We start from the raw sequence: 14,997 nt of genomic DNA on the forward strand, positions 1-14,997 counted from the left end.
CGCTGTAAAAAAAGCACCACGAAAATGGCCACACATTACCTGACAGCACAACATTGTGTGAATGATCTCAATTGGACCATCATAGAGCAACTACCTTCTGAGAATGGGCTCTTCCAAAAGGAACAAAGATGGGTGTTCAGACTTGGAACCCATGAAATCGGGCTTAATGACGAAGTGCCCTGGGGCCAGCTATCCAATTAAAACATTTCCCTAAAAACTACAAATATTTTCCTAAAATATTTCCCTAGAATCACGCGAAATACTGATAAGGTACCAATCACCAAACCGAGAGGTACTAATATGTATATGCGTATTAATTTCCAATACCCAGTAATCTTTTTCAGTGAATACATCCGTAAATGTGGAATTCTGCTGTTGTGCCATGTCTTTTTGACCCACGAAGCCTCTAACATGATAAAATCTTTCCCGGCTTTGAGCACGGGTAAAGGGCACGCATGCGCTAAACATCAGTGCTCCCGAAGCGAGCGCTACTTCTGAACACGAATCCGCGGCGATGAACTTTCTAGCAACGCGCATGCGCGTTAAAGGGACACTCGCGCCTACAGACGCTGGTCATATGTGAGTCCGTGTCGGACATACGAGTATTGTGGATGGTCAAGGAGCGGATGCTCCATACATGGGTACAATTAACAATAACGAGCGGAACAGCCATGTTAGGGCATGTAGACACTTCCGCCCAATTACAAAAAGCCCGATTACCGTCTCATACCAGCGGAGCAGCGTGAGGGGTAAGACGGTGATCATAGCGTCCTGTTGATGTGAGTATTAACTGAACCTACCAGGAAAACGACCATCTGAACCCCCTTTTTTCTCCTAAGTAAGTGTAGAATGATTTATTAAAAACTGCATCATTCCTCCTTACTACAGATTGCAAGTCAAGCAACACCCCTGACGTTCCATTATGCTCATGAAGCCAACAAGCAAGCTTCATAAGTATGACCACTACTGCTAGTAACTCCTAGTAATTTTGTGTTATTTGTTGTATGTGTTGTGAGTACCTTTTTCCTTTTACAGGGCTTATTACAAGCAATTGATGAGGTTCCAGGTGACTGCACCTGCTTGAACTACCCGCTACAGGGTAACCATTAGTTTATCTTTGTTTTTGTCTTTCTACAGGTCATTGTACTTGTAGCAGACCGCTGTAGGCACACTAAGCCTGAATATTTCACTTTTCTGTAAATACACAAAATTTTTATTAAGAATACGTGAGTAAGGTGAGGAAGTTGTGCCCCCGTCCTGAAGAAGGAGCTTGACTCCGAAACATGTCGACGCACACCAGAGGTCCTGTTCTTTAATTAACAGAATTGACCTCACACTGCACTTCTTTTAACAGTACCAGCCAGAGTTCAGAATAAAAGTTTCTTCTATAGACTCATGTGCCAGGTACTTTTTAACCTTTCACCACATCCCACCACTCACTTATAAATACACCCCACACACTCCACACAACACATAGTCATTACTATAAGTGCTCCCGCGTAGTCGTAGGTCGTAGCACGCCGCATCCCGCTAGAGGGGTGCGAAGACCCCGATGATGAAGCATGACACCAAGGGGCCTTTTGGTGTGTGAGGGGTATTTTACAAAACACTGAGTGCTTCAACTTGTGTCGATCACTCTCTCCCCTCCTTCTAGTTGGGTACTCTCACCTGTGCCATGGACACTGGCCCTGTTGCTCTGCTGTGTTGTACTCTCACCTGTGCCATGGACACTGGCCCTGTTGCTCTGCTGTGTTGTACTCTCACCTATGCAGCCTCTCATGTAGTTGCTCTGCCACCTGCCATGGACACTGGCCCTGTTGCTCTGCTGTGTTGTACTCTCACCTGTGCAGCCTCTCATGTAGTTGCTGTGCCACCTGCCATGGACACTGGCCCTGTTGCTCTGCTGTGTTGTACTCTCACCTGTGCCATGGACACTGACCCTGTTGCTCTGTTGTGTTGTACTCTCACCTGTGTCATGGACACTGGCCCTGTTGCTCTGCTGTGTTGTACTCTCACCTGTGCCATGGACATTGGCCCTGTTGCTCTGCTGTGTTCTACTCTCACCTGTGCAGCCTCTCATGTAGTTGCTGTGCCACCTGCCATGGACACTGGCCCTGTTGCTCTGTTGTGTTGTACTTTCACCTGTGCAGCCGCTCATGTAGTTGATGTGCCACCTGCCATGGACACTGGTCCTGTTGCTCTGCTGTGTTGGACTCTCCCCTGTGCCATGGACACCGGCCCTGTTGCCCTGCTGTGTTGTACTTTCACCTGTGCCATGGACACTGGTATGTTGCTCTGCTGTGGTGTACTCTTACCTGTGCAGCCTCTCATGTAGTTGCTGTGCCACCTGCCATGGACACTGGCCCTGTTGCTCTGCTGTGTTGTACTCTCACCTGTGTCATGGACACTGGCCCTGTTGCACTGCTGTGTTGTACTCTCACCTGTGCCATGGACACTGGCCCTGTTGCTCTGCTGTGTTGTACTCTCCCCTGTGCCATGGACACTGGCCCTGTTGCTCGGCTGTGTTGTACTCTCACCTGTGCCATGGACACTGGCCCTGTTGCTCTGCTGTGTTGTACTCTCACCTATGCCATGAACACTGGCCCTGTTGCTCTGCTGTGTTGTCCTCTCACCTGTGCAGCCTCTCATGTAGTTGCTGTGCCACCTGCCATGGACACTGGCCCTGTTGCTCTGTTGTGTTGTACTCTCACCTGTGCCATGGACACTGGACATGTTGCTCTGCTGTGTTGTACTCTCACCTGTGCAGCCTCTCATGTGTAGTTGATGTGCCACCTGCCACTGGCCTGTTGCTCTGCTGTGTTGTACTCTAACCTGTGCAGACTCTCATGTAGTTGCTGTGCCACCTGCCATGGACACTGGCCTTCCTGTTTGTACTTTGCCTGTGCAGATTATCTTGCATATGATCAGCATGTTGTGCCTTGCTCTTCTTTACTGTTGTTCTTCTGTCACATCTGTGCAATATGTAAATAAAGACAGTTATTCCTGTTGTCTGTATTGTCAGTGTCCTTGCTGATTAAAGTTATTTTGGTGTGTGCATTTGTTTGCCAATGCCACATGCTCTATGTGTTACTTCAACATTGCCAAACTCTTTGGCCACAACACATTTGTAAACATGGGTGACAGGGTCTTCAGTCCATTCAGACACTGATACTAGTGTTATCGGCGATGGCTATTTTACCTGTGATGCAGTTCTCTTTTTAGTGGTTTGCTATTGTTGGCTACGTTGTTGCCATGTCAGGTTGGGGGACACTGCCAGCACAGGGTATGATGCTGTGCACAGGTTTGCATGCAGGCTGGGCAATGTCATGATGTATGTGTGTAATTCCTGTATATGTGCCCAGCTGTGTATGTGTATTGTCGTTTTGTGTTGCCCTTAGTCCTGGTCCCCTGGCCTACATGAGACGTGTGCTCTTGGATGGTGAAGAGGTGTGCAGTGTGAAGGGTGTGACTTTGTGGTGGTTGTGGATGTGTGTGTGCCCCTGGATTGTGATAGACACACATGTGTTACCCAGGAGTCGTGTGCCTGTTGTTTGGATTGTCCTGCCCTGTGTAAATGATGTTATGCACTTGTGTGAGTTGTCTGTTTTGCACTGTGCAGTGTGTTGATGTTTCCATGCAGTTCTGTGTGACTCTTCCTTGTTGATTTGGTAACTTATGAGCGTGCAATGTGTGTGACTTGCACATCAGTTTTGTGTTTGTTTGATCATTAATGTGTCTTGAGTGTGTTTGTGTAGACTGTGTGGCCCTGCTGCTCCTCACTGGCATTGTGTTTGTGTTTGTCATGCATTGCAGGCACATGGTGCCTTTTCTCCTCCTGTATGGCATGGTGTGTGTGGTGTTATGCCATCACCTATGTGTGCCACTTGTGCCTACGCATTGTGGGTCTGCACTCCCTCTATTTGTGTATGGTACACCCCTTACATGTCTACTACTGACATGCTAGTCAGTTGACTTGGATGTCAGCTGTCCCCTTGGTTTACATGTGTATGTGCCTCACCATTACTTCATTTGTGAGACGGTGCTTTGTTGTGGAGTTCTTGGGCCAAGAGTGATGTTCCACTCTGGACATTGCCCCAATGGTTTATGTGTGATGTTCCTGTGCTATTTAACAGTGAGGATTGCTCATGTGCACTTCAGCTGTGTGTGCTGCCCAGTGATCTGATGAAGATGGTTCTGCTCTAGTATCCCAGAGTGGTGCATCCTGTTGTTGTTGTTGTGTTGGATGTGTGTGTGTTGGATGTGGTATTGCTTCACTTCCTGTGTGTGCTGTTGTATTTGTGCAGTGCTGATTTGTGGTGTGTGTGTTGAGGTTGTATCAGTCGCATATGTGTGTAGCTATTGTGCTTGGTGTGCACAGACTGCTTGTTGTGCATACAGTGCTGTGAGTATGTGGTCTTGGCATTGACTGATGTGCCTCCTCTGATGTCCTGTGGCGTTTGTTGATTTTGGCTTTCATGTGCATGTGTGGTTGGCTTGATGTGGCAGTGTGGTTCTGTGCTGGTGCTGTTCTTGTGTGAATTGTGGTATGTTGTGTGTGTTTTGTTCTTGAGTGATGATGGTATGCACTCATGTTGTGTTTGTGTTCCCATTGCCTTTCCACAGTTTGGCTGAAAGGGTATGTCTGTTTCTGTTGGGGTTCTGTGTATGTTCCTGTGGTGTTTGTGTGGTGTTTTCGGTCAGGCATCTGTTCAGGCTTCCCTGTGTGTGTGTTTGTTTGTGTGTATATGTGCTAGGAAGTATTGGCAGCCTACAGTGTGTGAGGCACTGGTTTTGTGTGTTCCTTGTCAGCCACTCCTGCAGTGGCTGTCACCCTGGTTGTTTGTTGTGTGGTGCCGGGTGTGTATTGTGCTTGCTTGTTGCTGTGCTTGTTGCTTGTTGCAGTGCATGGGGGTGCACAGGATGGCCACCTGGCCTATGACTTGATGGGGTGTGTGGATGTATGGTTGGGGGTGGTGTGTCCCTGTGGTCTTTGTGCCCTGCCATGCCTTGGAGTGGCCCTGCCTTATGCATTGTGCGCATGTGTTGACCGCGGCGGTGGCGTGACCCGGAACTGCTAGTTGCTGCTAGTTTGCAGTCGATATGTGTCCCGGATGCAGAGGGGTGACTTGTTGGCAGGTGGGTCATGTGTGGGTGCCCTTGTGGATGTGTTGTAACGGCCAGCAGGTTGTCTGTTATGGTTTTGGACCCTGTGTCAGCCCATGTGTTGTGTGTTGTATTTGTGTATTTGCGCACCTGTGGCGTTGTCCGTGGTGGCCCATTAGATGATAGTGCTGTAGCAGGTACATCACTGGATGCATATGTAGGGCTGGGTCCATGGCGTTCATGGCCGGGTGGAGAGGACCGGGTCTCTGCTATCACGCTGTACTGTCGAGTTTCTGTCGTCTCTGGTTGGGCGGTGCCTCTGCTGCGGTGCATCTGCCTGTTTGCGCCATCCTAATTTGTGGAGCGGGGCAGACGTCATTCCGCACGGCGGTGAGTCTCGATTGGCTCCCAACACCGCATTGGCAGGCGCACTTTGATGGAGGTGCGCGTCGCTCCACGGCGGACGAGAAATGACCTATGTTTTGCTATACTAATATGGCAGACGTGAGAACCACTGCTCGCAAGCGGAAAACTTAGTTTTTCCGCCATGCCAGCACCGCGGTGCCACCGCCCGACATCCTAATGGACCCCTAAGAAGTGATATGGGGCAAAAAGACCCACAGTCGTCTGGGGGCTTCCCGTCCTTGTGGATAACCACCACTGTGGCCAGACAAAGATCTGGAGGGAGACACCCCATTTCTTTTGATTCCAGGAACATCTTAAGGAGATGGGGTGCCAACAATCCACTGTTCATTTTGAAAAATTCCCCCGGCAGTCCAATAGGGCCCAGAGTTTTACCAGCCTTCTGTCGGCCTATAGCCTCAGTGACCTCCGCCAATGTAAGGTCTCCTGCAAAACTGTCTCGGCCTTTGGGTGTCAGGTTGGGCAGATCTACACCCTGGAGATACTGGCGTATCTAAGAGTCCCCTGTCTGCGTATGAGTCTCGTAAAGGGTCTTGTAATAGCGCCCAAAAGCTCCCACAATATTTTCTGGAGTAGTATTGACACTCTCTCATTCTTTTATAGACTTTACCCATCGTGGCTCAAGTTCTTTCCTCCCCAACCATGCTAACAGCTTTCCTGCTAATGTTTTTTTTAAAAATCTTTTTATTTAAAGAACCAGCTCCATAACATTGCACACCAGTTAGCAGGGGAAATTCATTGACAATCATTGACAAAATCAACCACAGTCGTACTAAGGAAATCAAGCCTACCCGTCACGACTATCCCTCCTGCTAATGTTTAATATATTTAATCTGATATTTTTAATATACTGTTTATTTATGTTTAAGATTATTAAAAGAAAAATCATTGTTTAATTATTATTATTAATTTTTGTTTCTCTGCTATCCAACACTTTCCTTACTGTTGCACTCAATGGAGTGGAAATAGTCATTTTTTCCACGCTGCCATCCAGCACTTTCCCTACTGTTGCAATCTTTGGAATGGGATTAGTAATGTTTACCCCTCTGCTATCCAACACTTTCCATCCTGTTGCACTCACTGGAGTGAGAATAATAATTTTTTCCCAACCGCCATCCTGCACTTTTCCTACTATTACACTATTACACTTATTGGAGTGGGAATAGTAATCTTTACCCCTTCAGTATCCAGCACTTTCCCCACTGTTGTAGTCACTGGAGTGGGAATAATAATTTTCACCCCTCCGCCATCCAGCACTTTCCTTACTGTTGCACTTATTGGAGTGGGATTAGTAATTTTTATCTATCCGCTATCCAGCACTTTCCCTACTGTTGCACTCACTGGAGTGGGAATAGTCATTTTTACCCTTCCGCTATCCAGCACTTTCCATACTGTTGCAATCACTGGAGTAGGAATGGTCATTTTTACCGCTCCGCTATCCAAAATATTCCCTACTGTTGCACTCTTTAGAGTTGGAATAGTAATTTTTACCCTACTGCTATCCAATACTCTCCCTACTGTTTTACTCACTGGAGGGGGAATAGTAATTTTTACCCCTCCGCTATCCAATAATTTATTTACTGTTGCACTCACTGGAGTGGGAATAATAATTTGTGCCCCTCTGCTATCCAGCACTTTCCCTACTGTTGCACTCACTGGAGTGGGAATAGTAATTTTTACCCATCCGCTATCCAATACTTTCTCTACTGTTGCACTCACTGGAGTGGGAATAGTAGTTTTTACTCTCCCGCTATCCAACACTTTCCGTACTGTTGCACTCCCTGGAGTAGGAATAGTACATTCAATTATTCTGCTATCCAACATTTTCCCTAGTGTTGCATTTATTGTACTGCGAAATGTACGTTTACATTTTTAATAGTTAAATGTTTGAATTAATTGGTTATTTTAAAATTTTAAATTATTGATATGGTAACAATGAGTTTTAAACTTAGATTATATGTTTGTTAAATGCAGAAATGTCTTAAACAATATTTTGAGCCGGTACAATAATAAATATTGCATTACAGTTTTTTATTATTCTGTAAGTTTATGTGCATACATATTTTTATAATGATACAAATGATCATTCTCAGTGTATCTAAGAGGAAATGAAAATCTGAAAACATATATTTAGTATAATTTAGTTTTTGATACAAACATTATTTCTTCACATTATTTGAAAAAGTGCAAATCGAAATGAATATTAATAGGAAACAAATTGAATCTCTGGAATGCTCATGTTTCCTTAGTGGAAAGATTGTTCATTGCGTAAGTTGGCTCCTGCACCCATTGCAAGCACTACTGCTTTCTGGGAATGAAAACTGAAAGCAAGCAGACCTTCAGAAAAAAATTAAACATACACTTTTTGAATTTCAATTCGTATTAAGATACAAAGAAACACAAAATAATGTGTTGCGAGTTTATTGGGTAATATAAATAAAAAATTATCTTTCAAATAACTTAATAACATTTCTTTAAATAGTTCCTAACTTTTTAGGATGTTCAGAAATTAGCAGTTAGTATATTTCTAACTTCTTGTTTTTGTATTGCAAAAAAATATATTTTTACACTGACAGCAATGTATTTGTAATGATATTTTCATTTCTATTTTGCACCAATTGTTTCAAAAATAGGTCTACGATAATGTCTTTTTTTATTTCTGCCCCAGTTGGACAGTGAGGACAGCAGCTGCAGAATTCTAGCTCGTTTTATCAGGTGAGAAAATTCATTTTTACAAATCTCTCTATGTAAAAGATTGTTTGGGTGTATTTTAAGTTTTTTAAGAGTAGTGGATTAATTTGTAATGTACTTAATTATTAAGCTAGAGTTAGAGGTCAAACTGTTGCATATCCTGAACAGCGTAAAAACCATGACTGATGGAGGGTTGGTAGGTGTTATTAATGGGCATACCTCTTGACGAATGGGTGACTACAGAAGGTGCTCCCCTGCTCCCATACCAAGGTTTCTAAGCAACTCTTAGTTAGACTATATATTTAGGGCCTCATTTACAAGAAAATGACCCAGGGCGGCACCGCAAGCCATTTTGGCAAGCCATGGTGCGTCATTTTCAATGCACAGGGATGCATTGTATTAACAACAATACAACACATTTCTGTGCTTTCCCCTGATCTGGCGCACAATTTACTGCCATGCGCCAAGCAGGCAGCCTTTCAACAAGGTGCAAAGGTGCCTGCATTGCTGGGATGTTTGTTTTTGTGCAGGCAGGGACACCTTTCTGCACAAAAACAATCATTGATGTTGTTTTCCTCTTTCTGTGTGTGCTGCAGAATGCAGCATGAATCGAAAGAGGAAGAAACAAAGAGAAATACAAGTATTTCTTCTTGTTTGCACCTCCTTAAGCTTCCACTGGGGAGGTGAAGGATTCTAATATTCCCGGGTTTACGAAATGTTGTAAATCTGGGAATTCTTCAGAATCCATGGGTGTTGCATGGGAACACCCTTGGCACTCCTCTTTCATGCAAAGTGGTGCGTGAAAAATGACCATATTTACAAGGCCATGAAAAGCCAAGGAGGGTGTCTTTGCGTCGTCATAATATGAATGAGTTAGCACACTACGTCACTGGTGCTTTAAAAAAAGTACTGAAACAGCGGCACAAGGAGCTTGCAAATAAGCCCCCGACCATCAAGGAGGTAGAACATTGATTTAATGTTCTATGGAGAGCCAGGTAGACCCATTTTGCTTGACCTATCATTGCACTTAACGGACTTGAACATGTTTTTACTACATAGGAGCCGATTCTGACCTCGCTGGGAGAAGGCTCTGTCCAACTCGGATCCGGAGGGCTTTCCGACCGACTCGTTCTTCGGAGCTCCGAGCGCCCGAGTACAATGCGAACAAGCACTGACCAACACGGGTCGCTCGGAGCCCCATTGAAGTCAATGGGAGACTATTGTACGACGTGTACATAGGCTCCCATTGACAGAAAAGGTGCATTGCGCACAAGGGCGCCCCCTGTAGTGGGGATGCGTCTGTGCCACCCACATCGTACATGCATGTGTAGGGGAGGACCCTTGGCTCCCCCCTGTGATCGACTTGTACGACTACCCATGAATTGGGGTCTGGCGCATACCCCCGAAGTCCGCTTCCCAGAGCGTTTACGTGTCGGAGGCTCCGACTTGATCCGGCTGTGCAAATCGTGCATTGTACTGGCTCGGTCGGAAATCGCCGCCATTGCACGGTACCGCTTGCTTACGGACGGGATTTACGGAGCGGTTCGGACCCGGAAATGATTCTGTCGGCGATATCGCATTTCTCGCATCGTACTTGCTCACTCGTACATCTGTACGAGTCCGTCAGAAAGCAAGCGTACGGCTCATACTTTTTCCAGCCAGATCGCGTTTGGAGCCCTTTTGATCGAGGTCGGAATCGGCCCCTAAGTATGAATAGGCCATTACATCCGTATTCATCAAATTTGTCTTTTTAATTTTAACCATACCTGTGGTACCCACTATTACAGGTATGTCTTTTGGATTTACATCAAAATAGGTTTATTTTTACCTGGATTGCACCATTATTCAGTATTTCGTATCAGAAACTCCCTTGTATTGATATTGAGTCCACCCTCACAGCATCATCTTATCAGGGTGTGATGCGGTTGCCATAAAGCATGCCACAAAAGAGTGGGTGAGGACTTTTCATCCATTATATACTGTATAGCTCAGGTTACCAGGTCATTGCTGGACTGTTAAATAATCCTGTGCACCATCACATTTTTGTTGTTTCATGTTAATGTTTATTGTGTCAGCTAAGTTTTTAGTAGGTGTAGTCGCAAGAGTCTGTTACTTTAGTGTAAGTAGTGTATCGGGTTGAGTAGTGAGCTATTTATATATATATTGTGCTATATGTAAAGTTTATTTTGTATTTTTAAGTTTTGAGTATTTTAGTATGGAATATTTCATCGTTTTCAAAGGTTAAGAGCATCCTTGAAAGCTGTTTTTAGAAGTGCATTCATTTCTTTTTTTCTTTATGTTTTTAAGGAAATGTGCTGTATTAACAATGTCCAATAATTTTTGTATTTTCCCTCTATTTTTCAGTTTGCTGGGCTTTTTACAATCTGATTTATCTTGTTTAGAAGGTAATTGATGCATGTTGCCATGAGGCATGTGTTGAGGCCTTGTTTACCATGCATACCTAAGTATGGCAGGGGATTAATACTCGGAACCTAGTCACACCAAGTTGATTCCAGCTGGAAAGTGCACAGAGTATTGCAGCTGTTTGGAGATCACTCTATGAAACAGGACCTCGATGACAAACTACTTTTCCCATTGGTACCTGAACTATTTCATTCTTTGAAGTCAATCCCAACCATCTTGGATTATTGGCTATACCTTTTCTTATGTTTTACAAAACCCTTGATGGGCAGTTATGCTATTTTTCTTCCTTAAGAGTTTGTTGGCGGATATTTGTGAATTCAGAAAAATATTCTAAATATCAAGTCATGTTAAGAATTGAACACTGGATTCAGAGCACTGCCAAACACTTGCAGTGACCACAAGAAGGGTGTTTCAGGTTCCCCACAGCAGAGTGAGCGAAAGTCCAGGGAGACACAGACAGGTCCCAGAGTAAGGTTGGCGAAAGGGTTTCCATGCTTCTTCTGAAAAAGATAGAGGAGGTCCTGGTGGGCGGTGGCCTAGGGAGTCCCATTTTCAACCTTGTTGCTTTGAGCGTTCCCCATCAGGCACACGCCGAGAGACTCTGTCTGTCCTAAGAAACCACCCACTTATGGAACCTTTAGAAGGAAGTAGTCCTCATCGACTGGTGGTAGATCATGCCCTAATCTCCCTTTGCTTGGAGATAGATTCAGAGTGTGAGCTTGTGATCCCTGAGCGTGTAAGTCATCACTTCCCCAGGTCAAACTGAATGGGATCCCTGTCACTGCTTAGAGGGACTCTGCGGTTGGCCAGACCATTGTAGTGGAAAGGCTAGTTTCCCCAGAGTTGTACACAAGCCAAGTGTGTAGGGTAACGCAGACCCACGTACAGGAATTTTTCCACCCTATGGCTCTGGTTTGCCTGGAGTGGGGTGGGCAGAGGAGGGTCACAGTTAATCCCCAGGTACCCATTTACTGGGAAAGGAGTTACCACCGGTGTTAGAAGAGCTGGGTAAGTATGAGCGCAAAATCCGTTCCGCTCGCGGATTTTGCGGATTTTCAGTAAATTCGCGATCCGCGAACTCCCGCGAATTTACCGAGAATTCGCAAATCCGCGAGCGGCGGATCCAGGGGCAAAAGTTGAAGCCTTGTCTGTTGTAAATATTTTACGATGGCGCCGGCAAGCTGCCAGCGCCATCCTAAAATAGTTACTAAGTTAGCTTCAACAGGAAGCTCTAATAGATAAAATAAAGCAGGTGCTCGAGCACCTGCTTTATTTTATCTATTAGAGCTTCCTTTATACACACAAGAAGCATGTGCACTGATGCACTCGCATGGAAGCCCCGCCCACACACTCGCGGTGTGCACCGTCTTCCCGCCATTGACCCACTATGATGGACAGCTCACCCAAGGGACCCCTGCGCCCTTCTGGGCGATTGCATAGTAACACACACATGGTCGCTGGAACTAGTTGAAGCTCAAATTGAGTGACTCATTCATCAGCCCAAAAACAATCGTGCGCGTCATCGAGGCTGGGCAGGTGTGCCTTCTTCCCAGATCTACAGTCGAAAATCAGCTGTGATGCTGGATAGAGGCCTTTGTATCCTTGACTTTCACGAGCGCAATCCCTTTGATCTTCGTGTGACCAGGAGCTTATGTCTCTTCATCTACTGCTCTGATCGGTCTCAGACCTTTTATACACACAAGAGACATTGTGCACTCGCATGGAAGCCCCGCCCACACACTCGCGGTGTGCACCGTCTTCCCGCCATTGACCCACTAAGATGGACAGCTCACCCAAGGGACCCCTGCGCCCCTTGGGGCGATTGCATAGTAACACACACATGGTCGCTGGAACTAGTTGAAGCTCAAAATCAGTTACTCATTCATCAGGGCAAATCCGCAGATCCGTAAATCCGCAAATCCGCCGATTTTGCGGATCCACGATCCGCAAATCCGCAAAATCCGCGGATCGTGGATCCGCAAAATCCGCCCATGCTTAGAGTTGGGCTGGGCGGCTGCCCAGGGGGCCCTGAAATCTCAGGTTTCTGCGGATACCACTCCCAAATGGAGGGTAATGAGGTCTATATGGGGGACAGAGGGAAGAAAGCCTGATTCCTGACCCCTGTTCAGCCTCATTGACCAGACCATGGGCTGAAGAACCAGTCTCAGGCTACCATCCCTGGACTGGTGGGAAGTACAGTAGACGAAGGGTGACCAACACCCTGAGCTGTCGCCCCGAAACCTCAGAGGTCAGAGAACCTTTGATAGCCTGGGGCCTAGCTCTTAAAACGGACAGCTGTCAATAGCATCTGTTAGTTACTGTTGTTAAGGGCAGAGTTTTGCTTGGGTTGGATACGGAAGTCTGATCCAAGGGGTGGAATGGGCCACATCAGTTTGTTGGCCATGGTGGTATTCGCTGCGTTGTGGGATGCATCTGTGAGCAAGTTACAGTTCAGTGCTTCACTGGAGTTCAGAGGTGAGGAGTAGTGCTCCACATGGGTTAGTTCAGTGGCTCCAGAGAGTATAGGCAGAGCTAATCCAACTGAGCTCAGGAGGACATAGAACTGGTGAAGGCCTCTGAGGTAAAGAATTGATTAGTCTCCCCAGGCTTTTGGCTGGAGGGGGTCATGTTGGAATTGGCCCTCCCTGCAGAGTCACAGCCACCCAAACTCATCCTTGCTATTTTTCTGAATTTGTTTTTATTGGCCTTAGGACAGTGCTAAAGTGTTTGTGCTAATTTTCTACAAAAAAAAGTAAAATGGGCTTTCACCTGATTGGCATATTTAATATATTTGTAAATCGCTAGTAAAATAGTATACCAAATACCCAGGACTGGTAAATTAAATGCTACAAGTGGACCTGCAGCACTTAATGTAGTCCCTTAAAACGTAAAACATAAAACTTGAGTAGCCCCTTAAAACATGTCCCATGTGTGCCATTGTAGTCTGTATGCAGTTTTAAACTGCCAATTTGTCTTGACAAATATAACCCCTTTGCCTATCCTAAAACTCCCTTTTGAATACATATGTCACCCCTAAGGTAGGCCCTAAATCATCCATTGGGGCCACGTGCTGTGTATACAAAAAGGTTGGCATGTACTTTTAAGTTTTATATATCCTGGTAGTAAAAAAACAACAAATTCATTTTTACTACTGTGAGACCTACTTCTCCCATAGGATAAAATCGGCTTACTTTATTTCATTTAATAGGTGATAATGTTTGATTTGGAGAAGGTGGGAATGTCATGTTAAGTAATTTAAAATCCTCTCTAATGGTAAATTCAGATTTTAAGTCACAATTCGAAAAACTTTAAGAAAGTTGGCATTTTTCTGCCCTAACCACTTGCTGCCTACAGCCTGTTTGTGGGTAACATGACTAGGTGTGATCAGCAGTTGGTCTTTGTATATTCCTCCCAGACAGCCACACAATAGAGGGACTACGTGTGCTTAGATGCGTCATCACAGGTAAGATGGAGTGGCAGAGCTGTGCACAGCTTCACTTATACTTCAGTAGGTTATCCCCTGCTCTCACAGAAAGAAATACCCTCTAGCATTTTGTGCCTGCAGTTGGACTGGAGCCAGGGCAGGGAGTCAGACAATTCCAGACACTTCTGTGAATGGGGAAGCCTCTAGAAGATTCTTCTACTTCAAAGTGGTCACCAGGTATAAAAGGGGGACCCTCAGACCCACTCTCCAGTTCACTTTCTGGACCTGCAGAAGGACTCTCAAAGAACTGGCTGCTTCTGTGTCCTGCTGTGTACAAATCTGCAGAACATTATTTTGCTGCACCAACAATGACTGCTCTCCTGCTTGAAGCCTGCGTTCACCCCCCCCAGAGGTCTGCCCAACTGCTTGAGCCCTGTACTTTCATCTTGAAATCAAGAGTTCCAGACAGACATCGAGGGCAATTTGGCTGATCTCCTGATCAGATCCTCAAGGACATAAAAGGCTCTAACCATCTTTAACCCCACCTGAACGTTGCCTAAGTCCTAACCCTCCAAGTGGAAGTTGTGCTAAAAGTGCCCAGATAGCCAAAATCCAAAACTTGGTATTTCACAAATGTTTGCCAAAAAAGTACTCTGAGAATGGAGAGGGAACGGGGACCTACCTGCATGACGATCCGCCCATGATACATCGCTGATAGGTCTAATTTTGTGGCAGCTCCTGATGCATTTTTCCCCACAGCAGCAAATCCTGTTCAGCGGCTCCTTCCATAGGTGATCTCCACCTTGTGTATTCCTCTTCGGCTATGGAGTGCAGATTTGTCCTGCTGGAGATTTTTGACTTTCAAAAAAAGAGACTGATGTGCCTGATTATGAGTTTGCCGGTGCAGGAGCTGGACTGCCAGACCGCTGCCC

At 45.6% G+C, this 14,997-nt stretch overlaps 1 long non-coding RNA gene across 1 annotated transcript in view; it reads left to right on the top strand.

Annotated features, from left to right (window-relative positions):
- Positions 1–14,997, top strand: part of LOC144769429 (uncharacterized) — a 110,027-nt gene that overhangs the window by 25,296 nt on the left and 69,734 nt on the right. Inside the window, exon 2 of the long non-coding RNA XR_013598696.1 lies at positions 8,195–8,241. This is a non-coding gene — a long non-coding RNA (uncharacterized LOC144769429). The remainder of the gene's footprint in view (positions 1–8,194; positions 8,242–14,997) is intronic.

Source organism: Lissotriton helveticus, chromosome 1_1 (assembly GCF_964261635.1).
Source record: "Lissotriton helveticus chromosome 1_1, aLisHel1.1, whole genome shotgun sequence".
Lineage (NCBI taxonomy): Eukaryota > Metazoa > Chordata > Amphibia > Caudata > Salamandridae > Lissotriton > Lissotriton helveticus.